The sequence below is a fragment of the Mixophyes fleayi genome, chromosome 4 (genome assembly GCF_038048845.1).
Source record: "Mixophyes fleayi isolate aMixFle1 chromosome 4, aMixFle1.hap1, whole genome shotgun sequence".
In the NCBI taxonomy this organism is placed as follows: Eukaryota; Metazoa; Chordata; class Amphibia; order Anura; family Limnodynastidae; genus Mixophyes; species Mixophyes fleayi.
In genome coordinates this window covers 178,002,656-178,030,510 of record NC_134405.1, presented here as the reverse complement: position 1 = coordinate 178,030,510, position 27,855 = coordinate 178,002,656, and the positions used below count along the sequence as shown (strand labels likewise).

General features: G+C 41.3%; 1 long non-coding RNA gene across 1 annotated transcript; it reads right to left on the bottom strand.

The window, feature by feature from the left end:
* Positions 1-16,251: 16,251 nt before the first annotated feature.
* LOC142150028 (uncharacterized) lies at positions 16,252-21,867 on the bottom strand. Its single transcript, XR_012690979.1, has 4 exons — positions 21,815-21,867; positions 18,884-18,940; positions 17,467-17,535; positions 16,252-16,801 (listed from the first exon to the last, which is right to left on the bottom strand). It is a non-coding gene; the product is annotated as an uncharacterized LOC142150028 (long non-coding RNA).
* Positions 21,868-27,855: the final 5,988 nt, after the last annotated feature.

Genomic DNA, 27,855 nt, shown 5'->3' with positions numbered 1-27,855 from the left:
CACTGGGTACCCGGCCACCATCTCTATATACATCAAAACTGCAAGTTAACAAAGTTAAATTTGAAAGCATCGCAGCAATAACCATGTGATATATGTGGACAGTGATCTGAATATTTATATTGCACTAGCAGAGACTTAAAGAAATACCAATTCCCATCTACTGGACTTGTATGCTATGAACATTATTTTATTGAGATATCAATGACTGTGTTATATCTGGATCAATGGAGCATTTATACCCACTGCCATTTGCCTCCCAGTAGCTAGACTAGTCCAGGTCTATATACCTAGGTTTGTCTGATTTTTTATGTATGTTCAATTGATGCTACACCATATGTATGTATATAGAAATCAATGCCTCATAATATAAATACTGTGGTTTAATTGGAGTATTTTATTTGTCTATAATAATGTATTTTTAGGTATTTTAACCAGGATTCAATAAATTGTGATAAAACAACATTAAATGTTATCCCACTAATTGAACCGAGCCTCTTGCTCACAGCCTAATACAAGATATAGAAAAATACGAATTGTATTCAAGATAAAAGAATACAAATTTTATTATTAGCATTACACTTGGAATAATACATAAGTCAATGAGTGCTTAACTTTCAGTATATTATTAGTTCGTAGAGAGGGATAACCTGTGTTAATGCTGCTCTTGCAACAGTAGGGGTAGAGCGCAACTCCTCCCCCTCCCTCCCCGTTTTTGCCAAACACTCCCGTTAAACACACTACCACACAGGTGCAGAGAGTCGCGTCTGGGCTCTCTGAACCTGCGCGGTAGTGTGTTTTTCACTTTGAGCAGGGCAGATGAGAGTAGAAGTTCCGGATATCCAACCGCCCAGAGGAGCATGAGCAGGTTAGTAACTAAGTGCGCAGTCAGCCTGTCATTTTAAAAGAGAAGGATGAGCACACTACATTCTTTATATACTACACTATGGTGCTAGCTGTCCTTCGTGGGCTGACCACTCTCCCTTTAGTGTCTGGTCTCGCCTCTATGATGGCTGGCCACACCCCCTCTGGTGGGCCCCTAGCGTTGCAGTCCCCCGGTGGGCCCTTCATGCCCCAGTCCGACACTGATCTCAGAAGATGGTAATATTATTCTCAAGCAGGTGGCAAAATTGGAAACAGTTCTCTTGGTAGACTTCTGGGCTGTCATACTTGAGAGGTTCAATCAAGTCAGCAAGTTACTTTAAGTTGAAACACTGGAGCTTCAAACAGCTATTAAACTTCTTAAATCTCTACTAGATTTTTTGATGACACAGCAAAATCAGTTTGAAGTGTTTGAAAGTAAAGCACAAGATAAAGTTGAAAATGTACAATACGGTGATGAACAGAAATGACAACAATCGAAGAGAAAAGGAATCAATGTTGATAATACTGATGATGTTATTTTGCAAGGAAAAGAGAAGTTTAAGGTGGAAATTGTGACTGGATCACTTATAAATAACTTATGATATAAATTTATTTAAAGGAAATAGCGCAGTGCACTTATATTTGATATTGTGTATATTTTGATATAGGAAATCAATATTTCTGAGATCAGTGTAGAAAATTAGTTTTTTTTCTATTTTAACCTTTCTAGAGGAAATGCCTTATTTCTGATAGATAGATATATATATATATATTAGAGATGAGCGGGCTCGGATATCTGAAATCCGAGCCCACCCGAACGTTGCCGATCCGAGACAGATCCGGGTATTCCCGCCAATTGCAAAACTGAAACCGAGGCTCTGAGTCATAATCCCGCTGTCGGATCTCGTGATACTCGGATCCTATAAATTCCCCGCTAGTCGCCGCCATCTTCACTCGGGCATTGATCAGGGTAGAGGGAGGTTGTGTTAGGTGGTCCTCTGTCCTGCTATATCTCGTGCTGTGCTGTTCAGTTCAGTTCTGTGCTGTGCTGTGCTGTGTCCTGTTCAGTCCAGTGGTGCTGTGTCCTGTGCCCTGTCCTTCTAAGGGCATTGTTATTTCCCCATTATTCCCCAATTATAAAAAAATTCAAAAAAAGTTATAAAAAAAATGACAAAAAAAGTAATTATAAAAAAAATAAAAAAATATCCCAAAACAATCCTGCAGTATAAGTCCATTGGTACTGCTATATTACAAAGTTCACTGATTCAGCAGTATAAGTCCAGTGGTACTGCTATATTACAAAGTTCACTGTGTCACTCACCGGACTGTGAGTGCCATTTCTCCTGTGCTCAGGAACCGTGGCCGTCCGCCATCCTGAGGGTCTGCGCATGTGCAGCCCTTATGTAGCATTCAGTACCTGTTGCTTTTAATTGATTGGATGATCAGGCAACCCTCCCTATTTAAACCACCTGTGATCATTACCTAGTTGCCTGATCTTGGAGTCTCATTCCCCATGAGCCTCTGAAGGTGTTCCTGTGTTTCCTCGTGTATTCAGCTCCTGCTGATTCCTGTCTACTCGTTTGTGGTTTCCAGACCACTTTAACTCTCCTGTGTTCATCGTGCCTGCACTCAGCTGATTCCTATCTGCTACTACTGCCGGATTCCTGTCCGCCTCAACTCTCCTGTGTTCAGCGTGTCTGCTCTCCGCTGCCTCCGTTACTACTGCCGGATTCCAGACCGTCTCTACTCTCCTGTGTTCAGCGTGTCTCCCCTCCGCTGCCTTCGCTACTACTGCCGGATTCCAGACCGCCTCTACTCTCCCGTGTTCAGCGTGCCTTCCCTCCGCTGCCTCCGCTACTACTGCCGGATACCAGATAGCCTCAACTCTCCCGTGTTCAGCGTGCCTTCCCTCCGCTGCCTCCGCTACTACTGCCGGATACCAGATAGCCTCAACTCTCCCGTGTTCATCATGTTTCCAGTTTCACTTACTACTGCTTCCTGAGTATTGCTCCGTTGATTACCGGTTACCTTCCGTGCGCTGCACCAACCTGATTACCGCTTCCATCCTCCAGTGGTCTCTCCTCCTGCCGGCGTTCAGCCGTTCAGGTTTCCCTGCACGTCTCCTTGACAGCCTGCTCTCCTGAACCGCAGTATGCATACTTTCCATTGACTTTGCTATTGTATTGTATATCCGTCTGGACTGTGTTGTGTTCATCTCCGGAGTCTTCCATCTACTGAAGCTATTGTTACTATTGACTTTGTTTCCTATTACCTGGATTTCTATAGTGACTTTGTATACTTCAAGCAGCGCTTGTCCGTTATTATTGTATTGTGGCTATCATCTTGGGATCAAGCTCCGTGTGCCCCGTGTATCCTCTGCATTCCATTCATCTCCTCGTGTCCCTCCTCACATATATATAGCAGTGGTACAACTTGCTGAACGCAGACCACTGACTCCTGTTTCCCTTTGGCACCAGTTTCAAGTATCCTCTCACATAAGCAGTGTTACAACTTGCTGTACGTAGACCACTGACTTCTCCGTTACCTACTTGCACCTGGAATCCATTCCTTCACTATAGACAGTGGTACAACTTGCTATACGCAGACCACTGACTTTCACTACCTCCTCTCTACTCCTGGACATTCCTCCTCACTATAGCAGTGGTACAACTTGCTGTACGCAGACCACTGACTCTCCTTACGTTTACTTGTCCATCTGGTTCCTCGTGTTCATACATCTAAGTCATTACCAGTTGCTGCTAGTCATAGACTTTCCTTGAGCATTCTCTCACCATCTGCTGATTCTCCTGTTCCGTTGTCACCCTGCTACCAGAGGACCATAGTACCAGCTATATTACTCTGGTAATATCATCATCTGGTGATATCCTGGGCGAAGACTCCTAGTGCCCGTGACACACTGATTCAGCAGTATAAGTCCAGTGGTACTGCTATATTACAAAGTTCACTGGTTCAGTAGTATAAGTCCAGTGGTACTCTCCTGTGCCGCATATAATTTTTAAAGGCTTTGCCGAGTGTGTGTGGCTTAGGGGTACGCTCTCTTGTGCTACATATAATGGAAAACAAAAATTTGGAGGATAAAGTAGGGAAAGATCAAGACCCACTTCCTCCTAATGCTGAAGCTGCTGCCACTAGTCATGACATAGACGATGAAATGCCATCAACGTCGTCTGGCAAGCCCGATGCCCAATCTCCTAGTACAGGGCATGTAAAATCCAAAAAGCCCAAGATCTCAAAAAATAGCAAAAAGAGAAACTTAAAATCCTCTGAGGAGAAACGTAAAGTTGGCAATATGCCATTTACGACACGTAGTGGCAAGGAACGGCTTAGGCCCTGGCCCGTGTTCATGACTAGTGGTCCAGCTTCACCCAAGGATCTAAGCCCTCCTCCTCCCCCCCCCCCCCCCCTACAAAACATTTAAGAGAGTTATGCTGTCAGCAACAACAACAAAACAGCAAAGAACTCTGCCTTCTAAACAGATGGCATCACAAATCCCCAAGGCGAGTCCAAGGGTGTTGGTGGTTGTGAAGCCTGACCTTCCCATCACTGTACGGGAAGAGGTGACTCCATCCAGCATTTGCAGCACGCCCTCTGCATATGCTGGAAGGATCACCCACAGTCCAGTTACAGATTTGGCTAATGAAGGTGTGAATGTTGTACACCGGGAGGAGGATATTGATGTAGCTGGCGCTGAGGAGGATGTTAATGATTATGATGCAGACAGATACCAAACTGCCTTTGTCCATTTCTTTGTATATTTGAATTTCTAGTTCTACAGTCTATGCAGGCTGCTTTTTTTTATATTCAACTACAAGTGTAGGGCGGGGGGGGGGAGGGGGGGGCATAGATAGCCACCAAAGTAACGTGGTCCATTTAATTTCACTTTCTAGCTCCACAGTCTGTGCAGCCTGCTTTTTTTATCTTCAAAGTATTTACAAGCCTTGCAATCTAAAATAACTAGAGGTAGTGACGTGCTAGAACTCCACCCTCTATATGCTGCAGAGGATGGAGGAGCATCAAAAGGCCATTCAAGCCTACACAGCCACCTACGACATAGGAAAAGGAGTGGGGATGCGCCTGAATCAAGCGCACTGGAGAATGATTTCCGTGTTGTGCAAGGTTCTGCAGCCATTTGAACTTGCCACTCGAGAAGTCAGTTCCGACACTGCCAGCTTGAGTCAGGTGATTCCCCTGATCAGGCTTTTGCAGAAGCAGCTGGAGAAAGTGAGGGAGGAGCTGGTACACCATTGCGATTCCACCAAGCATGTAGCTCTTGTGGATGAAGCCCTTCGTACGCTTTGCCAGGATCCGAGGGTGGTCAGTCTTTTAAAGTCAGAGGAACACATTCTGGCCACCGTTCTCGATCCTCGGTTTAAAGCATATGTTGTGTCTCTGTTTCCGGCGGACACAAGTCTACAGCGGTGCAAAGACCTGCTGGTGAGGAGATTGTCCTCTGAAGAGGACTGTGACATGCCACCAGCTCCACCTTCATTTTCATTACTGTTTGTGCAGTTCCAAAAAAGAGGAACTGCCATTTCTATTGCTACCTTTCTTTCTGTATTTCCTGTGTCCTGTGGTCTGTTCTGCTAAGGGCATTGTTATTTCCAAGTTATCCAAAAGTTTAAAAATATATATATATATATATATATATATATATATATATATATATATATATATATATATATATATATATATATATATATATATATTTAAAAAAAATCTAGCTTGTACTGCTATTTAAAAGTCTAACTACGATCATTCACTGTTGCTGTACCCAAAAATAATAGGTACTGCTATTAAAGTACAGTCCAGTGGTACTCTCCTGTGCTGCAGATAATTTGTTAAAGCTTTGCCGAGTGTGTGTAGTTATGTATCACAGGTTTTAAGAAGAGGCACAACACTGACAACCTGTTAGAGAAACTGAGGGAAATAATCTCTCTGTGGCTCACCCCACTTAGACTCTCCTGGGGATTCGAATAACTGCCATTTCTATTACTACCTTCTTTCTTTCTCTATTTAAAAGAAACTAAATAACTGCCATTTCTAGTACTACCTTCTTTCTTTCTATATTTAAAACAAAAAAAACCTGCCATTTCTATTACTACCTTTTTTCTATCTCTAGTTAAAAGAAACTAAATAACTGCCATTTCTAGTACTACCTTCTTTCTTTCTCTAGTTAAAAGAAACTAAATAACTGCCATTTCTAGTACTACCTTCTTTCTTTCTCTATTTAAAAGAAACTAAATAACTGCCATTTCTAGTACTACCTTCTTTCTTTCTATATTTAAAACAAAAAAAAAACCTGTCATTTCTATTACTACGTTAATTGTTTGTGCAGTCACAAAAAAGAGGAATTGCGCCCTTAACTGCTATGTTGGTTTTAGACGTCCATCCGGTGTCCGCCATCTGTTCCCTGGAATTCAGACCAGTTGAGGGGTTTTTTATTATATTGTGGGGACCACTCCACTAAGCAGTCCAGATACTTTTTTGGTGGAATTCAGACCAGTTGAGGCTTTTTTTTTATTATATTGTGGCCCCGGTATCAAATTGGGTACCGGGGCCACTCCACTACGCAGTCCAGATACTTTTTTGGTGGAATTCAGACCAGTTGAGGGTGATATATTGTGGCCCCGGTACCAAATTGTGTACCGGGAACACTGCACTATGCAGTCCAGAAAGCTACCTCGGTGAAACGTTTTGGACTAAAAACAATATTGTGAGGTGTGAGGTGTTCAGAATAGACTGGGAATTAGTGGAAATGATTGTTTTTGAATGTTATTGAGGTTAATAATAGCGTAGGAGTGAAAATAAACCAAAAAAACTTGTTTTTAACACTTTTTATGTTTTTTTCAAAAAAAAATCCAAAACCTTAAATCCGAACCAAAACCTTTCGTCAAGTGTTTTGCGAAACAAATCCGAACCCAAAACCTCAAGCAAATCCGAATCCAAAACACAAAACACGAGACACCAAAAGTGGCCAGTGCACATCCCTACTCCCTATAAGGAACTCTAAAAACATTCCTAAACCCATTCTCCAATAATAATGCTGCCTCCCTGTCTGGATGTCTCCTAAGTCAGGGATGCTTTGTATTAATATTTAATTTATGTCTTTTTCAAGCAGGTTTCCCATGCCTGAACTGTCTTCCGATCTTAAAAACACTTGGCAAGCGGCTGCCCTCCACCACAGCTGAACATTCATGTCTGGGTCTGCATGGGGCCACATACATTGGCCATCAATAAACTGCCAGCATGTTCCCTTTCTTGCTCCTACCAACACCACAGCAGGCCCAGGAGAAGACCACTGCCAACCCATTACAGGAAATCCCAACCTCATTTATAGCCACATGGGACATCCAGACAGCAAGAACTTGTAAAACATGCCCATATTCAGGGCATAAAATAACGTTTCTCCCCTTCATTACTTCTCTGACATACAATACCTTTCTGAATTACTTTGAAACCCTTTCCCACATCAGCACATGAATTTGGCTGTTCCCTAAGTGATTTCTCTGATATTTAACTATTTGGAATATGTGTAAAACATTTACCACATTCAGAGCAAGAATATCTCTCCTGTATGACATGGTCTTTCTCCTGTATGGTGCGCAACAAGAAGTGAATTATGTGCTAAATATTTCCAACATTCTGTAATATGGTTTCTTTACGGTATGGCTTCTCTGATACTTAAGAAGTAATATTTTAGAAAAACATTTCCCACATTCTGAGCAGGACCAAGATTTACCTGGAGGAGGTGGGAGGGCAGCCATAACCCCTGAGCTGCCTTAACCTTAGACCTCACCTACCTTTCCTTGAACAGTCACAATTTGTGTTGGTCAAATAGGCTGAACCTACTAGGAAAGGTGTTTGGGCTGATCGGGGGGAACTCTTGGCAAACTGTGCATGGTTTGAGTGGATTGGCAATTGGCTTAAATTGTCCTGATTTTGCAATTGGTATTAATGACAGGTATTGCACAGGTACTGGTCCCAGTGTACATCTATTTTGCCTAAGAGAAGCTGACTTGTACAGTCAAACAAATAGCTACAATAAAAAGTGTTGCATCCCTTTCTCTCTGTGTAGTGAATAAAGCTTTTTTGAAATATGCCCATAGCAAGGGAATTTCTTATCCACATAAATATCTAGTTATTGCTACAGTAAGAAGAAAAACACAGACACAATTCTTTCATTAGAAAATGTATTGCATGGAAATGGTAAAATAACCACATGCACAGTGTACACATAACAACATATACAACAAAATCATAACTAGTACAATAAAGACATAATGGGACTTATTCAGAGTTGGACGCATTTGCGCACCAAACGTACGTTGGAAATAATGTACACAAAAAAGTGGAATTACTCATTGATGTTGAGTCTCAAGATGCCTGCAGCTCAAAAACAGTTTCTTTGTGACCAATGTAGGTCTGCCCTTCCCCCCCCCCCCCCCGATACAGTGGGGTGCAGATATAAAATGTAATTAAAAATGGAAATGTCAATTACGCAATACTCAATCAGCAAATTAGAAACAGCTAAATAGGGCTGATAGTCATCATCATATACCTGCACCAAAAATCTGATACCTGCATGAGGCTCGAGCCCTAAAAGGCGTATTTGCAGATGTTATGTTACAATTACATGAACCCACCCATACTGTGCTCAGCCCATGCATGCTAGTCCCTGCACATCCTTATTCTGCTTTTCCAGACAAAGGCGGACGGATGTCAGCGATATAAATAACTCTATATATGGACATATACTTTCTGGATTTTGGAATCATTGCAGTATGAAAATACACATCTTATGCAAACAATGACGTACGTCTAACTCTAAATGAGCCCCAATATATACATTTCCTTTATACAACGATGGTAAAGATATTTTGCATTCCCCACTAGAGCAGATCAAGCTCCACCTAGTTTGATGTCTATGTACTGAAATACCAGCTGTGCGATGTTTTGCTTGTTTGTTCCACCTTCAGATTGCTTTATTTTATCTTGTACACACCATCCTGAAAATGTTACTACAAGCATTTATTTTCTTAGTAGCCTCCTTCCGTGATTTTAGCCATGTATTTATAACATCCGGGAGAGTGGATTATTTTCTTGCCCCAGGATACAACATAAAGCTGCTCACTGGGTACAATTATACAGAAAGCAGAGCAGAGCAACACAAACACACAGCTCTGCCCCATGGTATCACCACATGGGTTAAACGTACAGAGGGAAACCAGGAATTAAAAGTTGTGTATTTACTAAAACTTGGAGTAAAGCCTATACAAGCCATTAAATACATGTGATGGTTGGAAACCCCTTTAATTATGCTTCTGAAAGGATTTTATTTTATACAGGGCTTTGTCACTAAAAACAATACATTGGGTATAGTGAAACCTCCTAAAAAGCCTTGACATAATTGAGATTAAAGTTGCATTATCAAATAATTGTTACATGTTACTCATTTGCCCCTTTCCAGCTCCAGGGTCTGCTCTATGCAGCCGCTTTTCCCGGGACACCTTCGTTTCTGGCTCCTCCGTGTACATATGGCTGTGGCAGTGGCTTGTGAGCAGGAGGTCCAATCAGAAGCCACAATCTCCATGACTGCAACTCCTGATTGATCATCCTGCTAACTCATACTTCTACCTCGGGGAGATCAAAAGGGGGCAGGGTGAGTCGATTGCATAATTTGGCCCTGCGCCAAAATGTCAATTTAGTCAGAGCTGTGAGATGAACCACGGGAAACACTTGTGCATGGAGCAGGCCCCGGGGCTCCAGAGAGAGGAGGAGCAGGTGAGTAACATGATAATATGCAACAATTAGGTGGTAATGCAGATTTAGGTGCTCCTCTGCTGCAGCATATCACTATCATGACAGTGTATTGTCTTGTCATCACAATATTCAACAGAAAGGGACTTTTAAAGAATATATATACATGATAGGGCACCAGCATACACGTGTACAGCAGCTGTAGCAGTTAATAGATTGGAGAGAACATGAGGACTGGAATATCCAAATCAGTTTAAGATCAAAGAATAAGACTCTAGAAACACTGTATCTACTTAATCAGGGAATTTATTTTACATCTAGATAACATTTAACATGTTTCATTCCTACAGATTAAATTTTGTTGTCTCTGAGATACAAAATGAATAATGAACATCATGGGAATTACTAAACAATTGGTTATTTTAATAAAAGTATAATTATGTGGTAGTACAATGTAGGGAATGGGAAGAAAGTATAATATCATATAAAACACAAGGCATCGGAAAGTATAGAAAATATATATTATATTTAAACTTGGAAGTTTTATATATATATAACTCTTGGGAAAATGCGAACTGTCAGATACTGTACAACAAAGTAGGATTATATTACATTTTAACACACTGGCAGAGTGATTGCATAATTCTGATCTTAATAAGATGTAGTTAGTAGATTTTACCATACCCTGTGGCTGGTTTCCCATCCGTGTAAAGATTAACCCTTCCAATGCTGCGGTGCCAATTGGGTTAACCCCCCAGTGCTATGTGCTAAAGGTGCAATGTATTTTAAAATGTATTTTAATAAATATATAAATGTAGATATTGGCGCTGAAAGGGTTAGCCCAGGAGTAGAAATGTATAAAATGATATGTGTGTTTATAAAATGTTATTTCAAATGTGTATAAAACAAAAGAAATTGCTTCTCACCCCACTGCTGGTCCAGTGAGGATCGGAGCTCAGCCAGAGCTTTAATTCCTCCACTCCGGTTCCCATTTGTAAGTACAGGATGACTGGAGTGTCGGAGGTGTTTCCAATCCCTGATGGTACAGAGGGGGCTGCAGGAGCACCCTGGATAAAGTAGGAGCCAGGAGCTCTCTGTGTGTAAACTCCGCTGGCAGCTGTAGTTCAGTGGTTTCTGGAGGAGACTTGCAGAGGCGCCTCCTAGATTCACACATGAATCCAGGAGTCCCAGTCTGCAGAGCACCATTCTGGAGCTCAAAGAGCCTGGGGACAGCTGGTGGCAACACTATTCTCCTACAGCTCATGTGCAGTTGGCATTCACAGTCGGTGAATATCTGCTGACAGGTGACACCAGTAGAAGTGGTCAGTAACAGCCAGATACAGACAGTAAGAAGGAAACCCAACTAAACTGTTTAAGATCTCCCTCTCCAAACACTGGGTAGCAGAGTAAGCCCACAGTTTATAACTGGTGGCAAGCAATTTGATAATGCTAGGGTTTTTTTTTTGGAGAGCCGAGTTACTCAAGTGAAGAGCTCCTTCCACACAAGGGAATGCACAAGATGGTTAACTACACCGCAATGTCCAAGGCAGATCTCGAAATCCTGTGCAAAGCAAGAAACATTGTACAGTAAAAAGTCATCATCTGCTGCACCATGATTTGGGTCCTGTCACTTTACCGAATTTGAGGACGGTGTTGGAGACAGTGATTTACACTTGCAGGTGTTTGGAATGATTTCTAAACTCCATGCTTTGTCCAAAAAGGAGTGGGTCAATTATTTGGCCCTTACAATGCAAGGGTGTGCATTAGAGGTCTATTGTGTATTGACTCCAGATGACTTTGCAGACTCTGAAGTGGTAAAGAAAGTCCTCTTTAAGTGCTACATTATTACCCCCGGAATCTACTGGCAGAAATGTGAGGATCTGGCAGAAGCCTTCTCATCAACCATGAGGAATTTGCTAACCAGCTGTGGCAGTTCGTGATGAGATGTGTGAATGGATCTGGTGTCAAGACCTGGATGGATTTAAATGGTTTAATTTGCAGGGAGCAGTTGTCTCGCAGGTGCACACAGAGGGTGAAAAAATTGGTACTGGACCACAACACAGTAATATTTGAAGTAGCGGCCCAGTTGGCAAATCAAAATGTGGTGGTTTGGCCACCCTGGCAGAAGCGCCAGTCTAGCAGCCAACACCAAAGAATTTTATGAATTGAAGAACATCCCTCTGCTGTTGATCACTCCGCCGAGCAAGTAGTTACAATCCTGTTCCACAAACTAGGTCCTTGCAATTAAAGCCATGGAGCCAGAAATATATTGAAAACATTAAACTGTTTATTGCAGTAAAAAATGGCCCACATGATGCTAGTTAAACACAGGCCAGGTCAGTGAATAAACAGACTTCCAGGTATAAGGCAAATATCAGGTTTACCTCCAAGTGACAAGATACAGATGAATGCTAAATGCTTACAGAAAAGCAGTAACAGGCTAAGCAAGGATTTCCACAGGAACAGAGAAAAAGCAAGGCAGTTAGTCCAAGGGTAAATAAACATTACAGGCACAGAAACATTAATGAACAGCAAAGGAAACTGGGAGAGGCAGGCATATATAGGAGACAATCAGGTGCGAATGATTAACATAGTGCAGCTAGTAGTCCCTGATAGTGAGAAGAGAAGGCAGAATAACAGCACCTCTGTTGGTTCACAGGTACTGCAGGGTCAATATAATAATAAATATAGTCCCAGAGGCAGGAGCTAAAGCAGCATCATGAGGCAGATCCTAACAGTAGCCACTAACCCAGGTGCTTGTAGCTAGCTGCAATTCCACCCTGTTCCTGGAAGTCATCAGACTAGACTGGATAGGAAGTATTATGGCTGCGGGAAAACCGGTCACCTAAGGCCAGACTGTCCCACAGGCTGACTTACATACCCGACTAAGGGAGGTGGGCCCAAAAAGATTGTTCTTGCCCCAGAAAGTCCAGTGGCGTATGTCACAGAGAAAAGTGACTCAGTGAAGAGGCCAAAAAGACACCCAAAAAGAGGTGGAAGCACCCAAGTTGGACCATTGCAGGGAGAAGGCCTAAGAGTCTCAGGGACCTCAATCACTGTGGTGAACCCCCCCATCCTTGCTGAACCTGCTGCAGCATTGCCAGGCTAGACTGCCAAAGTCACAGTTCCAGATGGACTCGAAGTGCCCACGGTGAGGGTACGTCTCGATTGGGGAGCTGGCAAATAAATGTGAGATGTGCTCCTGGGAAACGATCTTGGTCATGGGATGTGGACAGGTTTTTGTCATCCCCATTACCCAGAGTCAAGCTGTCAAACTACATGCTACAGGAGTGGCAGTCTAGAGGAAAAGACCCAAGCTACTAGACAACAATCAGCAAGAGCTGCAACTGCATTATCCAGCCCAAAAGAAAAGGTTGAAGCTGCTAGATCATCAGGACTTAGCCAGCTCTTTAGCACAGAAAAGACACCATTCCCCAGCAATGCAGAGTATGTTGTTTCCAGCACATCTGCAATTAAATATGGTAGAAAATATTATGTTATGAACTTGATATTGAGGCTGGTGGGGTAAAATAGACCTTTTATTAAATGGAAATGCTATTAATAAAATTTTTGGGCTAGTAGGGGTGAAAGTGATTTACAAATCAAATGGGAATCTTATTAATCTAATGTTGGGGAAGGTTGGGAGGAAGGAAGTTTATTTATTAAACATAAACACTAAGAATATACTTTTGGGGTTTTTAGGGGGGAGGATGCCTAATTATTAAACATGGGAGCTATTAATTTAAGGTTGGGGCTGTTTGGGGGGTAGGAGGCTTATTTATTAAATTTAAGTATATTAATTTAATGCCGGGCTGGTTGAGGTAAAATATCCTAATTTTTAAATGTGTACTAATTTATTGTTTTGGACTGGTTGGGGGGTGGGGGTGTGTTTGTTTAACTGTTAATGCTGAGAATGCTATTAATTTCATTTTAGGTCTGGTTGGGGTAAGGAGGCCTATTTATTAAATACAGAACACTAGTAATGCCATGGTGGTTGGGTGCCTAGAGTGTTGATTATAAGCAATGAAGGGCGCCCAAACTTTATCTCACTATCCCTTAGAATCTTTAATAGCGACGCCCAACGTAAACCCCTAAAACCTAACCATCTAACTGAATCTGCCCGGGGAAATTTGCTCAAATCATGAGCAGGACCACTCTTACCGGCCCAAAAAACAAATGAATGGCCGACCAGCCAAAAATGCTTCCCATCCTGCCGTGAACCTGCAACATGGAGTAAAATGCACATAAAACAAATTTCAAGACATAATACATGGTATTAGAGAAAGACACTACTATATATTTGCGCGCAACGCAGGGTGACCCATGCGGAGGTAAAACCGGAAACCCCGGGGTGCCACAAGCCAATCAGGCCCCTGGGGAAAAGAAATGGCAAATCCCTCCGCGCCTCCTTTTAACAAGACAAGCAACGCATGTCATGGGTCAGCCTTACCACATCGCATTATTAAGCCTAAAGCGCAACAGCTGGCCTAACATACTGTTTGAAACACTTAGACCTTCACCTACCCGAAGCCACGATACTCTGTTCCGACACACCCTCCTCCGCCGCTACTGTAGCCGCTCCTATTCTTAAAGAATGAGTCCCATAGTCTGCTGTATCCAATCCAAGTTTAGCAATACAATTCTTAAAGGCCGCGGAAAACTGGACCTTCGTAAGGGGGTACCTATCATGGTGCCTAAGCCAATTACCACCAGGAGCAGGGGACATATCTCTATACAATCTTGTAAACTCAAGCGGGCAAACAGCAATATCCTGATTACGATGCTAGGTAATCCACCGCCCCCTACCCAAAGGATCAGTCTTCGATCTATGGATCTTACAAGCTATGTTATCATTCTTAACCACAACATTTCTGTGAAGTAACCCTGAACCGATTGCCGATCTAGATGAAGCTAACAACTCACCTATTCTGAAAGCCATGAAAAAAGCCTTTACAAACTCAAGCCGAAACAAAGCAGCTTCAAACTCATTAAAAATTTTCCAAGAACATGCACCACATAGCCATATAATCTCTAATTTCCTTGGATATCCTCACAAAATGCCTTGCTTTTGTAATCCCAACCGTAGCCCTCTCTAACTTCTGGCAAAAAACCCTACCCATGGGTATCACTCTACAAGCAAAATTAAGCAGGCCAAGCAGTGACTGCACCTGTTTTTACTGCACCTTACACTCACCCTGAAACGAATCAATCACACCCCTCAATTTAGCCACTTTCTCCATTGGAAGCTTACAACACCCTGCAACAGTGTCAATTTCAATAACCAGGTATGACAATTTCTCGATATGCCTCGTCAACACGCCAGAACGTGACCTTGATGCTGCCAAATCATCTGTAGCCTTATTAGTGATGGCAAACATATCCACAAAACAACCTGTGCCTATCTTACCACGCACCCGGCCCCTAATATCCCCCTGACGGCTGTATTGGAACAGCGCACCACATCGTCCCTCAATATCCTGCTTCCTTCATTGGAACCAACACCTTCCAACTCCGCCCTATGGCAGGTACTACACAACTTCCTCTCCAGGAGCTTCATCAATCTTGTGTCTGCCCTCCCAGACCTGGCCGGAACCTCACTCCCAGAGGTAGAAGAGCTGGAATCAGAGCTAGAACCAGACACCCTACTGGCATGCTCACCAACTGATCCACGACTACCACCTTCCACACGTGATGACGGGCCCACCATGGCCGTAGATGCGGCTTCCGCATAAGAAGCACGCCCAGACCTCTGACCTGATGTCACACAACCAGCCGAACCTGCAGAGGGAGAAACAGAAAGAGAGCTCCCCGGCCCAGGAGCCGCAGTCCCCGCATCCACCAACAGTGCTAAAGTAAACAAACTACGGTCAGCCGACCGCGACTGGTCCTGCTCGCTGACCTGGGTCAACTAAATTTGAGGCAATTGTGCAGGGGACACTCGATGACCTGCCAGGGAGGACGCATGATCCTGCCCTGAACCTGACCCGCCAGTCACCTTAACCTTTCCATCTACATGCACCCTCAGTGTTTATATCCCTTCTAATCCCAGCCCTCTCTTACTCTTATAATAATTTTTTTTTTTTTTTTTTTTTTGTAACTACCAATATTTTAAGCATATTACATAAACATCTATATCTGTATATCTAAATGAAACAAATAGATTTATATATCTATATATCTATATGAAACATCTGGTGTTAAATCAGCAACAGTGTCCATCTTTCCGTGCTCATGAACAGGGGAAATGTCTTGCACTGACGGATACAGTCACCAGTCCTCTTCTATCAGATAATTTCATGTTTCTGATAAATTTGTAGTATGTGCAGGTTTTATATGAAGAATTAAAGATCTCTGGTAGATTTGGTTAAATCCACACTTAAGACCACTAATTTATGTAAATATATTGTATCTTTAGATGGCTGATGGTAAAGGAAAAAGTAAAACTAGAAGACTTATGTTACAGCTATATTTCTAAATGTGGAAAATGTATTATATGTAAAATATATTGATGTACTGAATCCTGAATTTGGATTAAAATGTGGATAATTCCTAGCAGGTTTAGGAAGATTTGTGTTCAGTTGAATCCTTGGGATTCAGGCAACAGAATCTGATTATTATTTTCTTGGTGCATATATGTGTAGAACATTGTGGATAGTGCATCAGTACAATATAGGTGTTTTCTAGGTTAGTATGTGTAGAATCAGACTATGTAACAACTTAACCCTTCAGTGCAAGACATGAGCTCACCCTGTATGCCGCATGATGGTATGTCTCAGTTCCCAGCGCTGCCATTGTCTTGGTTTCCACTGATGTTGCTCGCAGAAACCACCCTTCCACATCTTTTACGAATCCACCTCCACAGGGACTGAAGACGAGATCTCCGGGGGCCAGATGTTTGCTGTTGTTGCCTCCGCTGCTGCTGGTCTGCTGGAAGGCAGCACCATGAGCACAAACAGAAGAATGAAAAATCTGCTTGTGCATCATTCTCGATGGTGATCTCTCTTGTGTCCACCTGCGGTGATGTAGTGATGACCACGGGAACGGAAGAAGGGATGTCGTCAATTGAGGCATGCGGTCTTTCTGGTGGGGATGGTGTACAGTCTGAGACCAAGCTGCATACAGCATGAAGACGTTCTGTTGCTGTCTGTTTCTCATGTGTATTCTGTAAGGGAAAAAAGTTTGAGTCCAAGCCTGCTAAGAAAACTGATACTGATCTTAGTAAATGTAACAAGGATTAGTTATTATCGCAGGCCTGGATGTTCTATGGGGGAATTCAATTGGCAGCGTTACTCGTGAGAATAACGCAGCCCACGCCCTATTATCGTTAGTACGATAATTTTAACGCGGCTCTCTACTCAAGGCTTTCAGAGCTGCAAGCGAAAATCAATGTTGAGATTACCGTACTAACGGTAATAATGTGCACTATTACCGTAGTAACATTAATAGTGCAAGGAACGCGTTATTCTCACGAGTAATGCTGTCAATTGAATTCCCTCCTCTGAATGTAACTTAATTAAAGAGCACAAATTGTGCGGACATAATGAATTTTACCAGCTTCCTTCACCATTATGTGTTCTAATAAAGTCATGTGATGAACTACAGAAGCTCTAAGGCTCATATACAAACATCAAAACATTCAGTTGCTTCCCTAAAAGCAGCTTCTCCTTCCAAACTAGCTCATTAAAATAACAGTGCAAAACTAGACACAGTTGTGCGCCTTATCTGCACTTAGCAAAGCCGCCCCCTGATCTATCTGTTTCCTCCAATCAGACCTTTTGCAGAGGATAATAGAATCCATCTAAATATGAAGTCAAAAAGCCACCATACCTCATTGATGGGAACTTCACATTCAGCATCTTCAGTTGTCTTCACGTCATCAGATGCTGAGAATTCTGACTGTTGATAAAATGTATGCATATGAAAAGAATGACTACACAATGGGGTAAACCATGTACACAGGTACAATATCCTAACCATGAAGCAACCATTAGTTTTACGCAATTCACTCCTGGGGCTGCATGTGCATTAAGTTGTTTTGTTTTTTTAAGCTGATGGAGATATCACAGATGAGCTGTAACTTGTAGTAACCAATCATAACAAGACATTCCTAGTAGTAGAAGTAGACGGCATTGGACAGAAATGAAACAGAGGACATATAGATAGCAGAATGTCAGCTTAATAAAAGAAACAGGTAGACAAAGCCAAAAGGACATGCGCATGGTTTAACAAACAAGGCAGATTATATTTGTGTTGCGTCTGTTACATTAATCTACATGCGGAAGCCAAATACCAATAATGGACTGAAATTTTAGGAGCTACAGCCAAAGATACATTCCTAGTACTCGTAAAACAGGATAGCACTTCACGTGAACCAAACAAATGAGAAGACCATCCCCAGACTAATAGTAGGATATCAGAGTAACTAATAGTGTAATTTAGCAGATATTTACAAACGTTGCATGAAATGGGAAACCCTCAGGAATCAAACACTCGATCCTAAAGAGATCAATTTTATCAGGAGGTAGAAGATTTCCCGATGTCCAGCTCTACTCCTGGGCTTTGTGTTGACTTTTGCTACCTCTGGTACTATCATCATCATCATCATTTATTTATATAGCGCCAGCATATTCCATAGTGCTTTACAAATGGATACAAACACAGTAATAAAACAGTACTGGGTAATACAGACAGACAGAGAAGTAAGAGGACCCTGCTCACAAGCTTACAACCTATGGGACAATGTAAGTTTGATACATGAGGTTAAGTGCTATATATTGTATATTGGTCAGATTGCAACTGTAAAAAGTGCTCAGTGGGCTATATGATCCAGTCACACAGCAATGTTGGTCAGGGATAGAGATGGGATGTGGGGAATAAAGGATAGTTTTCAGCCAAAGATCACACCTAGGCAGCAAGTGTGGGGTAGGATATTTTGTCATGTTCTCAACAGAAATCTAAATGTTTTGCAAGCCCAGATATAGAAATTACTCATATAAGCAGAAGCATAATAGAAATCTGATTTTTCCACATATCCTCTGCTGTACCTGGTATCTGAACTGGATTCCATTTTTCTGCCCCACCCCTCCACCCAGCTTGCTGTTGCTTTAGACCTCCCACCGCCACCACCACCAAGGCCCAATGGCCTCAACTTCAATTATGTTCCATCTGTGTAAAATTAATATAATGTGAAGTAGTCACTGATGGGAAGACTTATATTTTTAGAAAGTTGTATCTTAGTAAATACCTCCGAGCTGTAATCCAGATAAAATCCTGGTGGCGGTGACTCCAGTCTTGGTGCGCACTAATAGGACAACAAGAAGCAGAAAAAGTAAATGTTATTACAGAGAGAGAATATGGGTTTTAAAAATGAATACAGAGAAAATCCAGTGAATTGTTATAACAAGAGTAGGAGTTACTAGGGTCTAGGATGATATTGCAAATTTGAATTTATGTAAATTTTACATTTCATACATAGATTACTACATTACTACATTATTATATATATATATATATATACAGTCAGGTCCATAAATATTGGGACATCGACACAATCCTTATATTTTGGGCTCTATACACCACCAAAATAGATCTGAAATGAAACAAACAAGATGTGCTTTAACTGCAGACCTTCAGCTCTAATTTGAGAGTATTTACATCCAAATCAGGTGAACAGTGTAGGAATTACAGTGGTTTCTATATGTGCCTCCCACTTTTTAAAGGACCAAAAGTAATGGGACAAACTAAACAATCCTACATCAAACTTTCACTTTTTAATACTTTGTTGCAAATCCTTTGCAGTCAATTACAGCCTGAAGTCTGGAAGGCATAGACATCACCAGACGCTGGGTTTCATCCCTGGTGATGCTCTGCCAGGCCTCTACTGCAAATGTCTTCAGTTCCTGCTTGTTCTTGGGGCATTTTCCCTTCAGTTTTGTCTTCATCAAGTGAAATGCATGCTCAATCGGTTTCAGGTTAGGTGACTGACTTGGCCATTGCATAACATTCCACTTGTTAGCCTTAAAAAACTCTTTGGTTGCTTTTGCAGTATGCTTCCTGTCATTGTCCATCTGCACTGTGAAGCGCCGTCCAATGAGTTCTGAAGCATTTGACTGAATATGAGCAGATAATATTGCCCAAAACACTTCAGAATTCATCCTGCTGCTTTTGTCAGCAGTCACATCATCAATAAATACAAGGGAACCAGTTCCATTGGCAGCCATACATGCCCACGCCATGACACTACCACCACCATGCTTCACTGATGAGGTAGTATGTTTTGGATCATGAGCAGTTCCTTTCCTTCTCCAAACTCTTCTCTTCCCATCACTCTGGTACAAGTTTATCTTTGTCTCATCTGTCCATAGGATGTTGTTCCAGAACTGTAATGGCTTTTTTAGATGTTGTTTGCCAAACTCTAATCTGGTCTTCCTGTTTTTGTGGCTCACAAATGGTTTACATCTTGTTTTGAATCCTCTATATTTACTTTTGTGAAGTCTTCTCTTGATTGTTGACTTTGACACATATACACCTACCTCCTGGAGAGTGTTCTTGATTTGGCCAACTGTTGTGAAGGGGTTTTTCTTCACCAGGGAAAAAATTCTTCTGTCATCCACCACAGTTGTTTTCCGTGGTCTTCCCAGTCTTTTGTTGTTGCTGAGCTCTCCAGTGCGTTCTTTCTTTTTAAGAATGTTCCAAAGAGTTGATTTGACCACACCTAATGTTTTTGCTATCTCTCTGATGGGTTTGTTTTGATTTTTCAGCCTAATGATGGCTTGCTTCACTGATAGTGACAGCTCTTTGGATCTCATATTGAGAGTCAACAGAAACAGATTCCAAATGCAAATGTCACACCTAGAATCAACTCCAGACCTTTTACCTGCTTAATTGATGATGAAATAACGAGGGAATAGCCCACACATGTCCATGAAATAGCTTTTGAGTCGATTGTCCCATTACTTTTGGTCCCTTAAAAAGTGGGAGGCACATATAGAAACCGCTGTAATTCCTACACTTTTCACCTGATTTGGATGTAAATACCCTCAAATTAAAGCTGAAAGTCTGCAGTTAAAGCACATCTTGTTTGTTTCATTTTAAATCCATTGTGGTGGTGTATAGAGCCCAAAATATGAGAATTGTGTCGATGTCCCAATATTTATGGACCTGGCTGTATATGTATATGTGTATATATATATATATATATATATATATATATATATATATATATATATATATACATACATGACATTTAATAGTGTATTATTGTAGTAGGTTTACAACTATGTGACTTAGTAACTCTCTCCCTGAATGATGGCACTGTGCTGTTAACGTTAGACCATAGGGCCCCCCTCTCTTAAGTACCCTGGGCCCCCAAATCCTTAATCTAGCTCTGCCTCCTTTGCTACATTCACAATATGATGACAGCAGGTCAACCAGATCTTATGAGTAATGACCTCAAAGTCCGAAAAATGTCACCTGACTGCCCAACTTCTTATGTCTTTAAAGCAAGAAAGAGTGACCTGTATAATTCTGTTATCTTAGAAGTTCCTGGGTGCAGATTGCTGTCATGTGCTTCTCTATAGGAGGCAGTGGCCTGGCCCTGTGTTTCTGCACTGGGTGGAGTAACTTGCCCTTTAACATCATACTATCACCATCACCATACTATCACCACGGTCAGGGATTGAAGCATCACTGTCAGTCATCCAGCAGTGCACCATGGCCACATAACAAGCACTCTCTGTACGGAACCTTTTCTTATTCAATTTGATTCCAGAGAACTCTATTATAGATGTGAGATCTCTGTTCTCAAACATCTTTCCCCATAGTGGCCTTATGAACTGTCAGATCTATTCAGGTCGAAATGATCTACTGAAGGAGATTACTTTACACCTCATCCATTCATACTCATACAAGTGGGTGAGTAAGAAGAAGACAGAATATTTTATACATTGTGATGACTGGGCAGCATAGTTTTATCAGGTGCAGATATAGAAATTATTCATATTAACAGGAGCATAATAGATATCTGATATGTACACATTGCTGTAGACCACCCACCATCACCAACCAGCAAGGCCCATGACCTCAACCATATTCCATCTGTGTTAAATAAATATAATATGGAGAGTCTACTGATGGGAAGACTTATATTTTAAAAAGTTGTATATCTAGAACATACCTTGAAGGTGTAATTCAGAAGATATTTTTCTAAAACTGTATCCGGTGTTGGTGCACGACACTAAGAAAACAGGATGCAGAAAAAGTAAATGTCATTATAAACATGAGACATCTCTGTTCTCAAACATCATTCACCAAAATGACCTCACAGACCGTTGGGAATATTCAGATCTAACTGATCTACTCTTGTAGATTATGTTACACCTCTTCCATTCATACTTATACAAGTAAGTGGAAGGGAGTTCTATGAATCCAGGACAAGAAAGAAAACGGGAGACAGTATATTTTGGTCATTGTGACGACTGAACAGGATAGTTTTCTCAAGGTCAGATATAGAAATGACCCATATTAGCAGACAGATAATAGAGATCGGATGTTTGCATCTGGTACCTGAGAAGTACTGGATTTCATCTTTGCTCCAGCCCTCCACCCAGCTCGCTGTTGGTGTAGACCACCCACCGCTAACAAGCCCCATCAACCTCAACCATATTCAATCTGTGAAGAGTCTGCTGAGGGGAAGATTTATATGTTTAGAAAGCTGTATACCTAGACAATACTTACCGCCAAGCTGGAATCCAAATGTACTTCTGGAGGTGCTGATCCGGCGCTTGATACATCTTCCTAAGACAACCGGGGGCAGTAAAAGTAATTGTCATTACAAACATATTGTAGGAGGAAGTATATGGGTTTTAAAAATGAAAGTCTCTCAACACATGGCTTCATCCTCAAACATATACTATTGATGCAAAATAAATAAATATAAAATGAAGAGTCTGCTGATGGGAAGACTTATATCTTTAGAAAGTTATATATGTAGAAAATACCTCCGAGCTGGAGCCCATATAAAATACCCGCGGTGGTGACTGCGGTCTTGATACACTCTCCTAAGACAACCGGGAACATAAAAAGTAAATATGGTTAACCCCAGATATGTGATGCTCGCCTATACAGTCTGTCCTATTTCCTAAATGAGTTGCATCTACCATTAACTTATACAAGTTGAGAATGTTACATTTTAGCAGATACACAGATCACGCCGGGGTTCTCCTTTAAAAATTGCCATCTTAATTGCCAGCAGCACCTAGTCCCAGATGTGACTGTATGCAGGGGCCCCCGGCTCCCCTAAGTATGACAGCGTTATTACGTCACGTCCAGGGGCCTCCCTGCACACACTGCGTGAACAGGTGCTGGACACAAGAGAGACGAAAAAAGAGCGAAACCCTAAAATAATTATATCATTAAGGGGGCACTATTATAAATTATAATCATCAAGGGGGCACTAATATTAATTAAAATCATTTAGGGATTAATTATGAACAACAAGGGGGCAATAATTTTAATTACACTCATCCAGGGGACTGGATTTCATTTTTTGTCTTACCACACCACACAGTTTGATGTTGCTGTAGACCACCCACCATCACATCACCACCAGGACCTATGGCTTCAACCTCAACCATATACCATTGGTGTAAAATAAGTAAATATAAAATGAAGAGTCCACTGATGGAAAGACTTATATCTTTAGAAAGTTATATATGTAGAAAATACCTCCGAGCTGGAGCCCACATAAAATCCCTGTGGTGGTGACTTCGGGCTTGATACACTCTCCTAAGACAACCGGGAAAATAAAAAGTAAATGTCATTACAAACATACTGTAGGAGGGAAACAAATGAATGACTCTCAATACAAAGGAAAGCCAGTGAATTGGAATAACAAGGACAGAGGTTACTAGAGACTATTAATACATTTCAACTTTGAATTTAAGTGATGAAATATACATGATACTGGTATAAAAATGACTGCTGATTCATACCACAGGCTCTTTGCAAGATGGATGTTAAAGAACCATTGGTGGGAATAACTGGTACCTGGACCACTACCTGGTGAGGATCATGTTAGGGAAACATGAGAACCTTGAAGAGGAGGCTCATATAGGGCCTGATTCAAGTCCGAACGCAACTTGCACCTAACTTGCTCTTAAGAAAAGATCACGGAACCCATATTCAAATCCAAGCGGACACCAAGATGTGTTTCTGTTTGAATCTGGGTGTAAGTGCGCTCTGCCTAAACGTTACATGTTGTACATTAACAGAGCACAGCGCAGTATACACACAAGCATATGTGCAATATAAGGTATTTAAATAAAGCCTAGAAAAAAAAATATGAACAACTCTAAACAGTATAATCATATTTATATTTTTTTTACATTAAATACATAAATCAAGATCTCCTTAATGCATATTGTACATACAATGGACCTGATTCGTTAAGGAAAAGAAAATAAGTAAAAAAAGGAGTAACTTTGCATCTTGGCAAAACCATGTTGCCTTGGAGGGGGAGGCAAATTTAAAATGTCATGGTAGATTTATAGTTGGGGTTGGGCATGTCCTAGATCAACTTTAAATTTCAGTGTAAAATTAAAGCTATCAAGTATTTGTGTGTTACATGAAAAACAGCCAGTATTTATCTTATGTGCTAAATAATAACCCTATTTTCACCCCTTGCATTGTAACATGGTTTTGTCCAGGAGAAAAACCTTGCCACCATTGTTCCCTTATGTGTTGTAGGCAGTCGTAAGTGTCATTTGCTTTGGCCATGAATTACATGCAATTGCGTTAATTGGAGTAAAGTCCGTTTTGGAGCAAGCGCAGGTCTATTTCACGCAAGATACGTCTGAACATGAATCTGGCCCATAATATTACATGTACATCTTTATACATAGAAGAGACTAAAATCTTTGGTGTTGTTAGGGGAGGATGGTAAAGGGTGCCCATGAGGGTGTGGCCACGCACCCATTGTGATGTGACCACACCTCCATTTATGGACGCACCGCTGCAAACTGTGTTTTGTTTTGATTCGGGGATTGCAAAAGTTGGGAGGCATGGAATAAAGACTGAATATTACTTATAATATAACTAAAATGTAACAATATTACAACATAACCGCATTGTCACATGTGTTGAAGCTTAACCTGTGCCTCAATTTAGAATTGAACAACAATCTTCCATATATAATAAAGTAGACAAGACATTTAACCTCAGCGATGGAATGTCCAGAGATGTTTTCCTTATTCCTCGGGGAGGTGTCATTGGGATCTCCAACGAGGGTCTCCATTACAGCTTCTGGCACTGGGGAGACAAGAATATTCATTATCAGCTAATATATTCTCAATGATGGGTGACTTTGTTTTACTACAAATTATCATTAATTTACCCCATGGTATTAGCTATATAAAATCTGTTAAACATGTTCCTCATGTGTCTGATCTTCATCCATGTGTTTGTTCATTATCCTTGTTTTGTGCCTTCCACCCTTAGTTCCTCCCCAGTTGTATCTTATGTGCGTTTCTTTGTGTGCAATAGCTCCCTCTTGTGTGTAGATCCAGCCTGCACCGTCTGGCACTCAGGAGGGATAAGGGACTTTCAATTTGAACATCGCTTCTGTGAAATTTTGCCATTAGAAAGTGGCCTATGCCGATAGAGAGTCCATAACTGATCTACATGGAAAAGCTAGCTACCGCGGCATAATCGTGGACCTTGGCTAGAACAGGAGTCCCATTAATTATTATTACTATCGTAGTTGATATGTAACATGACACAGTGATCGGCAGAACAGGTATTGGGAAAAACAGAGTATACAAAATACAGGGACATACAAAGTAGACAAACATGACCACATCTTGATGGGGCGTGGTCAAGGCACGGTGAGGGCGTGGTCATTAGCTATAGTCCTTATCCCAACATTCCCACAAGCTGGACAAATATGTCCTCGGGCAGGATAGTGGACAGAGCCCTAAATTCGGGACTCTTCTGAAATTGGGACATTTGGGAGGTAACTACTATACTGCTTATCAATTGTGGTGAAACTATAACATAAAGGAAGAAACACATACTGAGAGGCATTGGCACAAACATGATATAGTGAGGAACCAAAATATATCTTACTAGAAAAAGCCCATATCTAGTTGGAGGAAATCTGCTATTTTATATATGTAAAGCAGCTCCCATATAATATTTAGTGATAACCTTGTCGAAGTCAGCACATTGGATAAAGTCATTTCAATTAAAATCGAGCAAACTTGGTTGTCTTTGTCTGAAAAGATGCGTGCGGTACGCTACGACGTACAAGGGCACGCTACAGCGTGGAAGGGCGTACGCAGCTACTACACGTGGCAGCAACAGTATTTGGTCTTTTACCATACATTCGCACAAACACGCATACTTGTTAAATAGTACACATTAATGGTAGTTGCAACACATAGTCATTTATGTCGAAATATAGTAGTATTTATGTTTTATATTATAAGTTATATGCACATTAGTGAAATATATGGAACAGGTTGAAGGAATCATATCATGTGTGGTATCCTAATAAACCTCTTAACATTTCTTACTGTTTGGTTCACTCTGCAAAGGAATCGCAGAGTGCATACACAAGTTATGAATGATAGGGAATTATGAACTACTAAAGACTAAGGAATCTTGGCGGGAAGAGCAGAGCATACCCCCTGGAGAGATGACCCCCTCCTTTGGATTCCTTAGGATGAACTAGCCAATGATTGACAACCCCTTGGACCTTCCTGAAACCTGGACCAATAGAAGCAAGCTATACCATCTTCATTGTATTACTGTATTTCGGTGTGCATATAAGCAGCAGCTTCACATCTAGTGTTCAGACATATTGTCCCCAGACTTCAGGATTGAATGACTGCACACTGGATCCAGAGCGCCTGCGATAAGTAACGGCTGTACTTATTATCACTTCGCTTGAATATATTATACTACTTTTTGCGAATAAATCTTTGTGCATTGGAAACACAAATCGAGGTTCGACAATCGTTATTGGTTAGCGACAATACGCACTTAACAACCTTAAAAATTGTCACCGGATTATAGCATCAGTCATAGAAAACGGGGCCATAATCTGTTAATAAACATACAAATGGAGCCATAATTTGCTGACAATCATAGAAAACAAACTACCCTGCAAACTCTCCTGTCAGGGCCCGGAGCAGTTCTTCTCTTACCCCTTACTGGCAGTTTGCTCTCCTACAGCCAGAGACCAGGGCAGGACCAGAAGGTGAGCGCTATCTGTCTGTAACAGAACATGCTGACAGCGGCTTCAGGACTCAACAAGTTACATCGGAGTTACAAGAAAGATGGGGGGCGGGAGGTGCTCGGTGTACCACTGGGTGCCATAAATGTCCGTATTAAATTCTTGTTTGATATTACCACTGGGTGCCCCGCCCTAATGAACACATTTACATTTTTCTTACATCTGGAAGATCTGCGGATGACAGGCTTGTCTTCACTCATTGTTCTGTCTCTTGTCAGACTTAGCGATCAATCTGTTGTTAGGAAAATTATTCAAAACATGGTTACTTTCAGAGCTCATTATTTAATAAAAAAAATTACTAAAAGCAGGTCTCAAATGTGTCCCAAAGGTACTGGGTCTAATTCATTAAGGAAAGAAAAGCAAAATAAATGAGTAACTTTGCACCTTGGCAAAACCATGTTGCATTGGAGGGGGAGGTAAATTTAGGGGTAGGGCATGTCCTAGGTCAACTTTAAAATTCAGTGTAAAAATAAAGCTATCAAGTGTTTGCTACATGAAAAAACAGCCAGTATTTAACTTATATGCAAAATAATAAACTAATTTGCACCCCTTGCATTTTAACATGGTTTTGTCTTGGATTAAATATAGTCCTTTTTGCTTTGTTCTTCTTAATGAATCAGGCCCACTGTGTTTAAATGTATTTTATACTTTACCTCCAACCTTGTCTTTTCCCCTCTCGCTCATCCTTCTCCCCTCACCCCATTACTTCCTCATCCTTTCTAATCTCTGTTACTTTCCACTCACCCCCTTTCTCTCCATCTTTGGTTCTCTATCACGGGGTGCTCAAAATGGACTAAAATCTGAGGGGGGTATTCAATTGTTGCTTTTAACGCGCTAAAACAAAAAAAACGAGCGCTCGAAAAATATTACAGTTTATACGGTAATATGCGCGTAAATACCGTTAATATGGTAGTTTACTCGCT